The sequence below is a fragment of the Hyperolius riggenbachi genome, chromosome 5, assembly GCF_040937935.1.
Source record: "Hyperolius riggenbachi isolate aHypRig1 chromosome 5, aHypRig1.pri, whole genome shotgun sequence".
NCBI lineage: Eukaryota > Metazoa > Chordata > Amphibia > Anura > Hyperoliidae > Hyperolius > Hyperolius riggenbachi.
This window is the reverse complement of record NC_090650.1, coordinates 337693748-337706875: the sequence shown is the minus strand read 5'-3', so window position 1 is coordinate 337706875 and position 13128 is coordinate 337693748. Positions and strand designations below refer to the sequence as shown.

At 40.2% G+C, this 13128-nt stretch overlaps 1 protein-coding gene across 7 annotated transcripts in view; it reads right to left on the bottom strand.

The window, feature by feature from the left end:
• The window catches only part of SNTG1 (syntrophin gamma 1), a 781246-nt gene that overhangs the window by 598524 nt on the left and 169594 nt on the right, over positions 1-13128 (bottom strand). For all 7 annotated transcript variants that reach the window (XM_068237377.1, XM_068237369.1, XM_068237370.1 and 4 more), the window contains exon 2: positions 3755-3871. The gene's annotated coding sequence lies outside the window, so the exon portion shown is untranslated. The remainder of the gene's footprint in view (positions 1-3754; positions 3872-13128) is intronic.

The following is a 13128-nucleotide window of genomic DNA, read 5'->3' as shown; positions in this document are numbered from 1 at the left end:
TTACCCGATCTAAACCCTTGGTTTTTTGGTTTTTTTCTGGGTTGGTTCATCTAGAGAGGTAAGATACCTCATGTATTTATTTATGTCTTTATAACGTATACTCAGAGATCACAGCTCCATAAAAAAACTCTCTGGTCATTAACCACTTCACCACTGAGGGGTTTTACCCCCTGACCACCAGAGCAATTTTCACCTTTCAGCGCTCCTTCCATTCATTCGTCTATAACTTTATTATTACTTATCCCAATGAAATGAACTATATCTTGTTTTTATTGCCACCAATTAGGCTTTCTTTAGGTGGGACATTATGCCAAGAATTATTTTATTCTAAATGTGTTTTAATGGGGAAATAGGAAAAAATGTGGGAAAAAATTATTATTTTTCAGTTTTCGGCCATTATAGTTTTTAAATAAAGCATGCTACTGTAATTAAAACCCATGAAATGTATTAACCCATTTGTCCCGGTTATAAAACCATTTAAATTATGTCCCTATCACAATGTTTGGCGACAATATTTTATTTGGAAATAAAGGTGCATTTTTTCAGTTTTGCATCCATCCCTAATTACAAGCCTGCAGTTTATAAAGTAACAGTGTTATACCCTCTTGACATAAATATTTAAAAAGTTCAGTCCCTAAGGTAACTATTTATGTTTTTTTTTATTGTATTTTTTTTTTTTTAATTACAAAAAAAAAAAAAAAAAAAATTGGGGAGTGTGGGAGGTAATGAGTTAGTTTATTGTGTAAATGTAATGTTTGTATATGTAAAATGCTTTGAGGGTGTAGTTTACTATTTGGCCACAAGATGGCCACAGAGTGTTTGTTTACATGCGACCTGTAAGCGTCCGGAAGGACGCTTACAGGAAGCAGTAGGAGGCTGGGAGACGCACAATGATCTCGCTGTTTCTGAAAGAAGCAGCAGATCATTGCGGGGGCTAGATCAACGAACGGGAATGGATTTTCCCGTTCATTGATCTCCGGGCGAGCGGGCGGCGGCGTGCACAAGTGGCGGGTGCGCGCGCACGAGCGGCGGGAGCGCGGATAGCGGCGGTAGCGCGGAAGGTACGGATTTCTCCATCCCTGGTTTTTTAGGAGGGAAAAAAGGGGCGGAGAAATTCGTACCGCTGGGGGTAAAGTGGTTAAGGAGCCAGAGACCACAGTTGCAAAAGTAGTTAAACAGCAGCATCAGGTTCCTTAAAGAGGAACTCCAGTGAAAAAAATGTAATAAAAAAGTACTTCATTATTACAATAATTATGTACAAATGATTTAGTCAGTGTTTGCCCACTGTAAAATATTTTAAATCCCTGATTTACCTTCTGTCATTTATTACATGGTGCCATTTTTACTGTTGGCAGGTGATGTAGCTGCTGCATGCTTTTTTGGCAGTTGGAAAAGGCTGCAAACAGCTATTTCCCACAATGCAGCAAGGTTCACAGACAGGAAACTGCCAAGAGTACGTACTTTATTTGTGGGAGGGGTTTCACCACAATATCAGCCATACAGTGCCCCCTGATGGTCTGTTTGTTGTGGTTGTGGGATAAAATTCAATTCTTGGTCGGAGTTTCTCTTTAAGTCTGCATTCACAATATAACGTTAAGTACAACATGTCCGGTCACAGCAGATCTGATGTGCCCATTCCCACCCGCTGGTTTCCGTTGTTTGATATCCATGACATCTTCTCATTCCATGCAATTTATGACATGTTCGTGTTCCGTATGTCGTCTGGAAAAGTTGCATAGGGAAGGACTTTGCATTCCGCTAATACAATAGAAACATGCGAATGGATCCTATAGTCAACACAGGATCAGTTGACATGGCTGTTTGTCCACTATCAAGCTAGTGTGAACCTAGCCTTACATTGTTCCATCCATCCAGCCAGACTTTGGGGTTAATGCACAAAAGTATGCAGGGAGTGTACGGCAATTTTTTCATACTTTTTCTGCACATACCCCATTGTCTCCCAAACATTATCATCAAAGTCCTGGACATTCTGGTAAAAGCTGAGTGACACATCTGCAGTGATCTACTTACCCCAACAAAAACAAAAGCAATAAACTTTTGACCAATTTCCAACTGTTTATCATGTGAAAAGATGATGGGATATATCAATGGATTTCAGTCAAACAGGTGAGGGAAGAGGGGTAATCACAGAACTGAGAGCCACATAGCTTTGCACTACACCAAACTGGACATTGGGGGGTTTCAACTAATTTTGAAACAGATTTCTACTTAAAGTGAACCTCCGGACTAAAAATCTACTCAGCAGAACTGAAAAGGCTTGGTGTTTCTTAACAGATTCACAGTATCAGAACTGTTTTTCTTACCAAATCATCATTTTTTTTTTTATTTCAATCGTTTTTATTGAATTTTATAAGATAGAACATGAACATAAGTCTGCACAGACTATATAGACATTGGCAAATGGTTGGGTTATAAGAAAGTATACAGTCATGTACAGGAATTAACATCAATAACAAACATAACGGGGATAAAAGGAATGAACATCATCAAGTGTTAGAGTTATTATTGACTGGCACTTTTAAAGCAACCGGAGGGTTGCGGTGATTCGGGGCGTTGTCTTTGCTATATTGTGAAAAGATTAGTCAAAGTGGCTATATCTGCGACAAAATGTCTCTTGCCCATTCATTGAACCAATTGTTTTAGCTGCATTTTTAGCTAAGCTCCACCCATCAAAGAAAAAAAGCCCGGGCTTTTTTTCCCTGATGCTGTGCAGAGCATGATGGGATTTCCTATGTTGTTATTCACGTTGCCTAACAACTGGGAGAGGTGCTCAGCAAGCAGGACAGTTGGAACTGTGTCTCATGCTCCCTGTCACCTCCTTTCAACCAAGAAGATGTCTGCCAGAATGAAATCAAACATTTGCCTGTTCTTTTAAAACAGGGTGGGTACGAGATTATATTACCTATCTATTTTAATTACCATAACTAATGTGACTTAATGACAGAATGTTTGTTTAGGCTGGAGTTCCTCTTTAAATATGATCGGGAATAATTCCTGATAGGAGATAGATTGATAATCATTCCCCGATTTATTTTCAATAGGGGAACGATTGATCAGTTGCACTTGCTGGATCAGTTCTCACATGTCCAGTATTGAATGCAAGCATGCCAAAAACTAAAGCACTGACTGATGCATATATGAAAGCAATGATAATATTAGTTATACTGAATGCATATGATGAACTCAGATCTGCCTCTGAGCGAGTTAGCAATCTCTTGATCCTGCAAGATATACTATGAGCCATTACCATACAGAAAAATTACCAGTAAATTAGCAGTGTAACAAGAAGCAATAATTTAACTTGGCCTTGATGTATTCTAGTTTTAGGTGTAGCGTAATAAAGGCTGGAGCGCTGCCAAACATGATTTATCTCTTGATGCCTTCTCTGAAAATCTGCTGCGGGAAATTCCGCTATCAGTCTTATCCTGTATCTCCTTATGCTGCCTGCGCAGTGAAAGATTTCCCACAGATGTCAGCAGGAGCAGCACACCCAAAAAGGAAATATTAATGAATCAGATATTGCTATTCATACTATGACTGTACAGAAAACTCACTGTCCTTTTACTGCTTTTAGAAAGAGACGTCAATGACATCAGCTCAGTGAAAACATACCAACGTGTAAAATATAATTTTAAAAAAACATTAATAGGCATGAACAATGGTAAGAACAAAGGAGCCAGATGACGATAAAACAGTTTAAAAACGTTTAAGAAGGGAGTTGTGGTGGACTTACCTCCCCAGACAGACTCGAACAGTCCAATTTCACTTTATTCTTTAATCCAATTACTTCAAAAATATGCAACGCGTTTCACAGGATACAACCCACTTCATCTGGCAGTAATAGGAGCAGCTAGAAAGAGTAAATACATACACTAAGATGTTGTACCATACATAGTATTAAATCAAAAATATAAAACAAAGATTAAAGAGATGTGAAGCTAAGCTATATAACAGAGGTCGCTGTGTTAAAATTAAGTATATAAAATGAGGTTGTTAATATCTCCGGAGTTAATTAGGAGAGGATAGACATGAGCCTGTCAGATTATAAAAATATAAAATAAAATAAGTGATAATTATTTAAGGGATCTATCTATTGTGAAAATTGTTATGTGTTAGTTCTGTATACTATTACAAGAATCTCAGAGGAAAATTTGGTTTGTTAAATATTTGCCTTTATTCTCTGAAGTCTTTTAATCAAGGTTTCTATGTGTAACTCAATAGTATGGAAACTGGACTGCTCCATTAGCAGCAGGGGTGAATTCAGTGGATGATTAATTAATTTATTACACTTGAAAGCTATTACTACTACTTGTACTTGTAAAGATGTGAAAAAGCATAATCTGCTGAAATCAACCCAACTGCTAATGGCACTTTTGTTGTATTGGAGTTGCATAGGAAAACTGCAATATTTCAGAGAATGATAAAAAAAATTACAAAACAGATTTAAAATGAGTGATTATTACCAGCGCTGCGCAATATGTTGGCGCTTTATAAATACAATAATAATAATAATGACACTATTAGTATACAGTGCTAAGGGAAAACAAATCCAATAGATGTCCTTTAACCAGTTCAGCCTTCAGTCATTTTTCACCTTATGCATCCAAGCAATTTTCACCTCCCATTTATTCACCAATAACTTTATCACTACTTAACACAATGAATTGATCTACATCTTGTTTTTTTCCCGCCACCAATTAGGCTTTCTTTGGGTGGTACATTTTGCTAAGAATTATTTTTTTCTACATATATTTTAACAAATATTAAGAAAAAAATGGGAAAAAAAATCATTATTTCTAAGTTTTGAAGGGAGGACGTGAAACTTTTTTTTTTCTTTAGAAAGATTGCAGCTTCTAATAGAAGCAGTCGGCCTATCTAACGAGGACTTAGATCAATAAATGGGAACTGCGTTCCCATACATTGATCTCCATGCTAACGGGCGGCAGCACGGGAGCACGCAGCAGCAGCCTTTTGGACATAGCAGCTATGTCCAAAAGGCTAAAGTAGTTAACCTCCTTAGTGGTATTCCTGGGCATACCGCTCTCTGGCCACAGGAGTCCCCCATAATGAAATAATTGTTTCAAATGACTGTAAACCCTTTAGCTAGCACTAAGCTAGCTAGTAAAGGTGTCAGGCACCCCCGGATCCCCAGCGATCCCCCCGTTTATGCATTACCCCCTCCCCTGGATCCAGCGATCGCGCAGCCTCCCTGTACAGCTCCGGTCTCTCTCTATGAGGAGGATCGGGTTTGCACATAACGTCAGCAACGTCATGTGCGATCTTTCCCATAGTGAAGACCGAAGCGGAACCGGAGAGGCTGCGCCGATCGCTGGATCCAGGCTGGGTAATTTAATAGGGGAGCGGCGAGGATCAGGGGGTGCCAGACACCTTTACTAGCTAGTTTAGTGCTAGCTAAAGGGTTTGCAGTCATTTGAGACAATTATTTTATTATCCTGGCAAAAAGTAACAACATCCTGAGCGGCGTAACGCTCAGCAGGCTAATGTTTGTGGTTCATAATACAGGAAAGTGAGAAACCACATTTGAGTCAGAATGACACAATTTATTGGCTAACTTATAAGGGGAAAAAAAGATAATCTTTTAGCTCATATACCTTCTTCAGACTATTTGTGCTCAGTAAATTAGCCAATAAATGGTATCATCCTGCTGGAAAACTTCCTGCTTTAACTGATGTCTAATATGCAATTTTTTGTGGCTTTTTTCCACCTAACACCACAGAGGATTCCAAAGCTTAGGCACATATTCAAATCTGCAAAAATGACTACTTCTATTAAAAAAATTAGATCATCATGCAAATGTTCATTTATTTCAGTAATTTAACTTAAAGAGAACCCGAGGTGTGTTTAAAGAATGTTATCTGCATACAGAGGCTGGATCTGCCTATACAGCCCAGCCTCTGTTGCTATCCCAAACCCCCCTAAGGTCCCCCTGCACTCTGCAATCCCCCATAAATCACAGCCGTGCTGTGAGGCTGTGTTTACATCTGTAGTGTCAGTCTCAGCTGCTCCCCCACCTCCTGCATAGCTCCAGTCCCTGCCCCCGTCCCTTCCCTCCAATCAGCAGGGAGGGAAGGGATGCAGGCGGGGACCGGAGTTCTGCAGGAGGCGGGGAGAGCAGCAGACTGACACTATAGAGATAAACACAGCCAGCTCTGACAAGCTGTTTGTCAGCAGCGTGGCTGGGATTTATGAGGGATTGCAGAGTGCAAGGGGACCTTAGGGGGGTTTGGGATAGCAACAGAGGCTGGGCTGTATAGGCAGATCCAGCCTCTGTATGCAGATAACATTCTTCAAACCCACCTCGGGTTCTCTTTAAAAGGGGAAACGAATATATGAAATAGACTGATTACATGCAAAGCAAGACATTTCAAGCCTTTGTTATAATTTTGATAATTATGGTTACTGCTTATGAAAACCCCAAAATCAAAATATCAGACCTTTAGGATACTGTGAAAATGTTCAATATTCTAGGCTCACAGTGTTAGACGCTGATCAGCTAATTAACCCTGCAAAGGGTTCCTATTTCATATATTAGCTTAACCTTTTAAGTTGAATTACTGAAATAAAAGGAGTTTTTAACGATATTCTAATTTTTAGAGTTTCACCTGTATGTGGAGCTGGCTTTTAATAATTCAATAAAGACTTGAGTTTTAGGATATGCTCCTGGAATTTCTTTTTTTTTGGATAATCCTTTTTCTTTTTACTATAAATGTTTACAAAAAGTCACATTTTTGCAAAGAAAATATTTGCTTACATATATAGGCACGAAAAAAAAACTAAACACATTTTTGCATTGACAAGAATACTTGTATATACTATATACATAACTAAACAACAGAGGTGGGACAAGGTCCTCCAGCACCCAAGGCTGAGACACCAAAGTGCGCCCCTCCATCTCTGCCACCCCAGCCGTCACACACTGATTGCTATTAGACTAAGAGGCGCCACAGGGCCCACAACCTCCCCAACACCTTAATATCTAGTTATCTGGCTTGCAGTCATCCTATGTATCCCCTTTTCTTATTTCTTTCTGCTTCAAACACAATTAGGAATGACAGCTGAATGAATTGTGCTCCCCCTCTGACACTGCGCCCTGAGGCTGGAGCCTCTCCAGCCTATGCCTTGGCCCGGCCCTGCTAAACAAATGCACTAAAAATAATGCACATGACAATAACAAAATTACTGGTGAAAATAAAAATTCCAAATGCACTGAACATTTTCAAGAAAGTTCTTTTTAAAAACAAAAAGTGCATCTTCCGAAATTGGGGCAAAAGTTATGATTAAGATGAAAATGTACAAACCTTTTGCAAAAATTCTAGCACATTATTACATAGGGGTACATTATTACAACTCGAAATAGTGTAAATCTTGCGATACTGGCTTGCGTAGCTGTGCTTGAGATTTCAGCTCTCCCTGCCTCCGTACAGGTTTTAACAGCATAATATAATCTAAGCAGCAACAGATGACTTTCCCACTGAACCTGGTAATTCTTTCAACTTCACTGCATCAGATCCTGTAGTCACGTTTGTTTTTTTTTTTTAAAAGAAGCATTTTGTAGCAGTAGAAGTCTATTTTCACACATAAACAGTAACCTCGGGGCAATCTGATTACTAAGTTATCAGATAGTATATTTAGATCTGAGCCTGGAGTTCAGCATTAAATATAAAAGAAAAAACTGTCCTCTAAAAACTATATTCTACCATCAGCAAACACTTGTATGGTAATAATTCAGCGTAATTTCATTTAATTACAGAGGAGATCAGCATACGCATTTCCCTGTAATTGCTTAGCCAGTTTTAATTTCAAGTAATAGAGGAAAACTGCCACTATGCAACATATTCTGCATTAGGAACATGTTTGAATTACAATGCATAATCCTTCTACAAAGCATTCAACCACTATTTAATTTCTTCATGAGCCAGCTAATGCTCTAATGAGTCAAATAATCTCTATTATTTTTTGTTTGTCAGATCTAAGAAACTGAGAGAACACTGAATATCCGCTGTAGGTATTGGTATCATGGAAAGCGTTATCAGTACAACGTAGCAAATCTCTGCTGGACTGCAATGGGAGGGCATAGCATAGCAAGGCAATGGTTTCTATAACATTGGAAAATACTGACTAATATGCAAAAAACAAATCTGATAATATAAATATTTGTATCCTCAGAATTCACCCTAAATAGGACTTTCACAGAGTTATATTTTCCTATTTTGATTTTTACAGAGTAAAGGGTTGAGGATTGAACTGTCTCACTGGAATATAACTAAGGAATACCCAGCTAGCTCATGGTGACCCAGAACCGCAAATTAAGTTAGAGAGAGCAAAAAGCCCTATAAAAGACAAAGGAATTTAATTTTTTTTTTTTTAAATAAAGTGTTTGGGATAATTCAGCTGTAAGCGAGCAGCTGTGGTTTCCCATGGTGCATTACTCCCAAATATGCAAATCATCTCTTTATGACTTCAGCCATAAAGAAATGATTTGCATATTTGGGAGTGGTGCATCATGGGAAACCACAGTCGCTCACTTACAGCAAAATTATCGTAAACACCTGTTTTAGGAAGACAAAATGGCATATAATTAGTGTTCTCAATGCTTATTCTGTTCCAATACAGAATGATGGTAGACTACTGCACTATTTATCTGTTCATAACTCTCAAAAATGTTAGCACGGACCCACACAAATTTTATCATCTCTAATTTATTAGGTGAGGGGGTAGGATTAGGCTGTTGTCGGACTATACCCAGTGCAAGGAAATTAATTGACATCCCTGAATTGTTAAACATTATAGGGGGAAACAAAAAGACAAAACACAACATACACTTATTTATCTCATACCACATGTCGGTTTAGTTACACTTTAATCTATGTAGGTTTATACCAGTATTACTAATTTTGGCAATTCTGATTACGAATTTATACCGCAACTTTGGTGTCACATTGCTAGACAGTATTAAGGGTAGAAATATATTTCAACTTCATGGAGGTCATTTTTACTTCATGGAGGTAATAATGGAAAACAAAGAAAAAGGTCTTTGTTCATGAGATACTAGTTTTTAAGTAGTGTGGATTCACTGCCCCCAAAGTCAGTACCAAAGATGCATTCAACCAGACCCAAGGGTTCAGGTCTGTAGCTTAACCACTTAACGACCAGCTAACGCCGATAGGTGGCGCCTGGTCGTTTGTGGTTTTGCATGGAATTTCCATGCCAGTTCATGGAGGGTGTCTCCGTGAACAGTGTGCGAGCCGCCGATCGCGGCTCGCACACATAATGTAAACACGCGGGAAAGAAATCCCCGCCGTTTACATCAATACGGCGCTGACGGAGATCGGCGATCCCCGGCCTCTGATTGGCCTCTTCAGCCTATCAAATGACGGCGATCCCCGGCCTCTGATTGGCCGGGGATCGCCGTCATTTGATAGGCTGAAGCCTATCCTATCCGGCGCAGGACGGATATCCGTCCTGCGCCTCACATAGGGGAAGACAGAGAGAGGTAAGGGGAGAGAGGGCACAATATCGCTGCGGAGGGGGGCTTTGAGGAGCCCCCCCGCAAATCACAGGCAGCCAGTGGTGATCAGACCCCCCCTGCAGGACATCCCCCTAGTGGGGAAAAGGGGTGGGGAGTCTGACCGCCCTGCCTTTTACCTGATCGGTGCTGTGGGCTGGAGAGCCCGCACAGCACCGATCATTAAAAAACCCCGTGGTCCTTAAGTGGTTAAAAATTCAGTTACCGTGTGTGAACATGCAATAAGATGAACTGAACTTCATGTCAAGCCTTCTGCAAACATTGGCCACAATTCTTTAAGCTTAACACTTGTCTTTAATAATGCTGTTATCACCTTAGTAGTAAACAATGTAGTATTCACTAAGCAATTTACCTCATGCAATCCTTAAGTTAAGGATTCGATCATTAAATTAGGGATAGAATCCTAAATTTCACAGAGAGGGAAGCAAATAATAACACTAAAGTGTGTGATGAATTATCACCTGGCCTCAGCTGTCCCTATTAGAGACTGCAATGTAAAATGGAGGATTCTGACCAGTCTGCTTTATTTTCTAGTATTTTATGAAGCAGGTGACACTGTATACAGAGATATATACACAGCAGGCACACAGGGAGGGAGGAAAAGACAGACAGTGTGTATGTAGAGACACACACACACATACACACAGAAGTTATTCACACATACTGTACACACTATTTCCCTGGATGCCATACACAGGATCCTCCTGCAGACTGACTGTAAACTTCCTGGCAGAGGAGGTATCTGCCTGCGTTTGCCCCTCCCCTCCCTACTGCATGTAAGAATAACTACAGAGGTATTATCTTAAGGGCTGGAGTGATAAGCTAGCACTCTCAGGCTGGATTCACACTAAGATACGTTGCGTTGAGTTGAGTTGCATCCCTATGCCAAAATGTGAAGCAACACGATGCAGCTCAACACAACTCAACGTATTAAATGTAAATCCAGCCTCAATATGAAACCTTATCACTACATGTTAATAAGGCAAATGACTTTAGTGAATTAACACTTAAAATACCAATCAATGTGTAGTGATAAGTTTTCACTTCCCTTACTATCTATCATTTGCATGATCTTTGTGAATTGTGGCCATTGTTTGTCCCCGGATCTGACTCTTTATGGTCAGAGTTGGTTATAGTCTAAAGTCTATACAGTTTTCTCCCAACCAATGCAGCCAACTAATGTATAGACTAGCCTTAATTTACAGTTTGGCTGAATGCAATTATATAACCCCATAGACGTATCTCTGCTCTCATCCCCCAATCCTCTACCATCTTAAAATAAGTGCATGCTCTGCCAAGCACAATGTGCAAGTTCAACTTCTATCCAATGTATATACCAGCCTTATAATTAACTGTATCAAGCTTATTTAGTAACGTTTCTCCACTACACACCTTTCTCTCCCATCTGCATTATTAAGCTTAGCAGATTAGATAGGAAGACCACAAAGGCACATATGTAGATGCTCTCTAGGTAGCATACAAGAGATCATACTTTGGGCCACAAAGTCCTTTTGTGATTAAAGGGAATGTCCGAGGTTTAAAAAAAAAATCTACTTACCGGGGCTTTCTCCAGCCCCTGGCAGCCAATGCTGTGCCCATGCCACAGCTCCACTCCCAGCCGGTGGCCCGGGGGTCCCCTCCAGTGCGGATATTGCACAGGTGGAAGAGCTGCTCGCGGTCACGCTGACGTCATCTGGAGTGTACTGCGCAGGCACTGTAGTTTTGCATTTGCGCACATCACTCCAGATGACGTCAGCACGACTACGAGCAGCTCTGGTGCAGGCGGAGCAGAGGCCGACCTGGTGAGGTTGGCATCTGTACAGGAGGGGTCCCCCGAGCCACCAGCTGGATGCGGAGTTGCGGCGAGGGCACAGGATGGCTGCCAGGGCCTGGAGGAAGCCCGGGTAAGTAGATTTTTTTTTTAACCTCGGACATTCCCTTTAATCTCAAAAGGACTTTGTGGCCCAAAGTACTATCTCTTGTATGCTACCTAGACATTCCCTTTAAGGCTCGTAAACAGAGAGAGAAAATTGTGAAAACAAACAAAAAAAAACCTCATCTTTCAGATATAATTTGAAAAATTCAAAGCACAAACAACGGCTCATGGGAACAATAAATGAACGATCCACGCTGGTGCTTGGGCATATTGAACGTCCAACTTTATGGATTACTTTGGCAGATAATCTCATCACCAGTTGCATGTGCACGCGATTTTTAAATGACTCCCCTACATAACGCATGTAACAATTCTGCCAGTTAACAGTTGAATAACAATTGGCATTTCAGTTATATCGTCTGTATCGTTTAGTAGAATGGTCATCTATGAGTCGTTTCACATGATTCTAACTTGCGGTGTGTATGCAGGTTAGAATTGTTCTTACATCAGTGCTCCGCAACAGAACAGTTGATAAGGGGCAAGATGCATCCTATCGAAAAAGGCACCTGTTAAGATAGTGCCCACTGTGGCTACAAATAGCAGGCACTTTCATACATGCTATGCAGCCCGGCACTTATTATTTCAATGGGCACCCTTTTCAACAGGATGCCAGCAGGGCATAATAGGGTGAGTATGGGGGGTTAAGGTTAGTCACCCACAAGGTGGGGGTTAAAGGTTGGGTACCCACCAAAGAGTGTTAAGGCTAGGCACCCACGGGGCAAGTTAAGGGGGGCCCACAGGGGGCAGGGTTAAGGTTAGGCACCACTGGGGGGTGGGTAAGGTTAGGCACCACTAGTGGGGGTTCTGTGTAAGATTAGGGAGAGGTTACGTCATAATACAATATCAGTAAGTAATGATATTTTACTATATGAATGAAATAGTGCAATATTGGTAAATGTACCGATATTTTGCTACCAGTTATTTCCTGTACCCTTTTCAATGAGCACCTTTATCAAATATCATTTTTCTACACTTTGTTTTCTGGATTATGCGGTTGCTATACTGATGAGTATAAATGAATTATAACCCATGTATAAAACACATACACTTTTTTTGAAGCCACATCTCTAACTGTCCCTGGGGAGCTCACAATCTAATGGTGGGCTCACAATCTAATGACCGTAATTAAATTTGAGTCAAATTATGCATACCTTAGTTTATTTGTAAATGGCCATATTCCCCTAGAGTATTTCAGACGATTGTGCTTGCTTGCCTTTGCTACTTTCACAGCTTTCTCAGCAAGCTCTCCAGCAGCCACTTCTCCACATCATTTGCCCAGAAAAGGCATGTTGACGAGTGGGTGTAAAACTAGTTTAATTTGCAGTGGTAATGAAATCGGATTAATATACAGCACATCTTCAAATTAAATTGCTAACGTTTAATGAGGTTACATAAATAATTGGAGTTAAAACAGTCAATGCATTAAAGAAAACAAAAGCATAATGCACCTTTTACAGTATGTCAGAGAAATGTGGCCTTATTGACGCAATGCAGATAATTATATCAGCTGAGCACACTGCATAATTACCTGCCAACATTTAAGGATGTTGCATTGATATTAGATACTGAACTGCTCAAAAATATCAAACCAGAAAAACAGAAAAATTAAAGTATACCTGTGAGG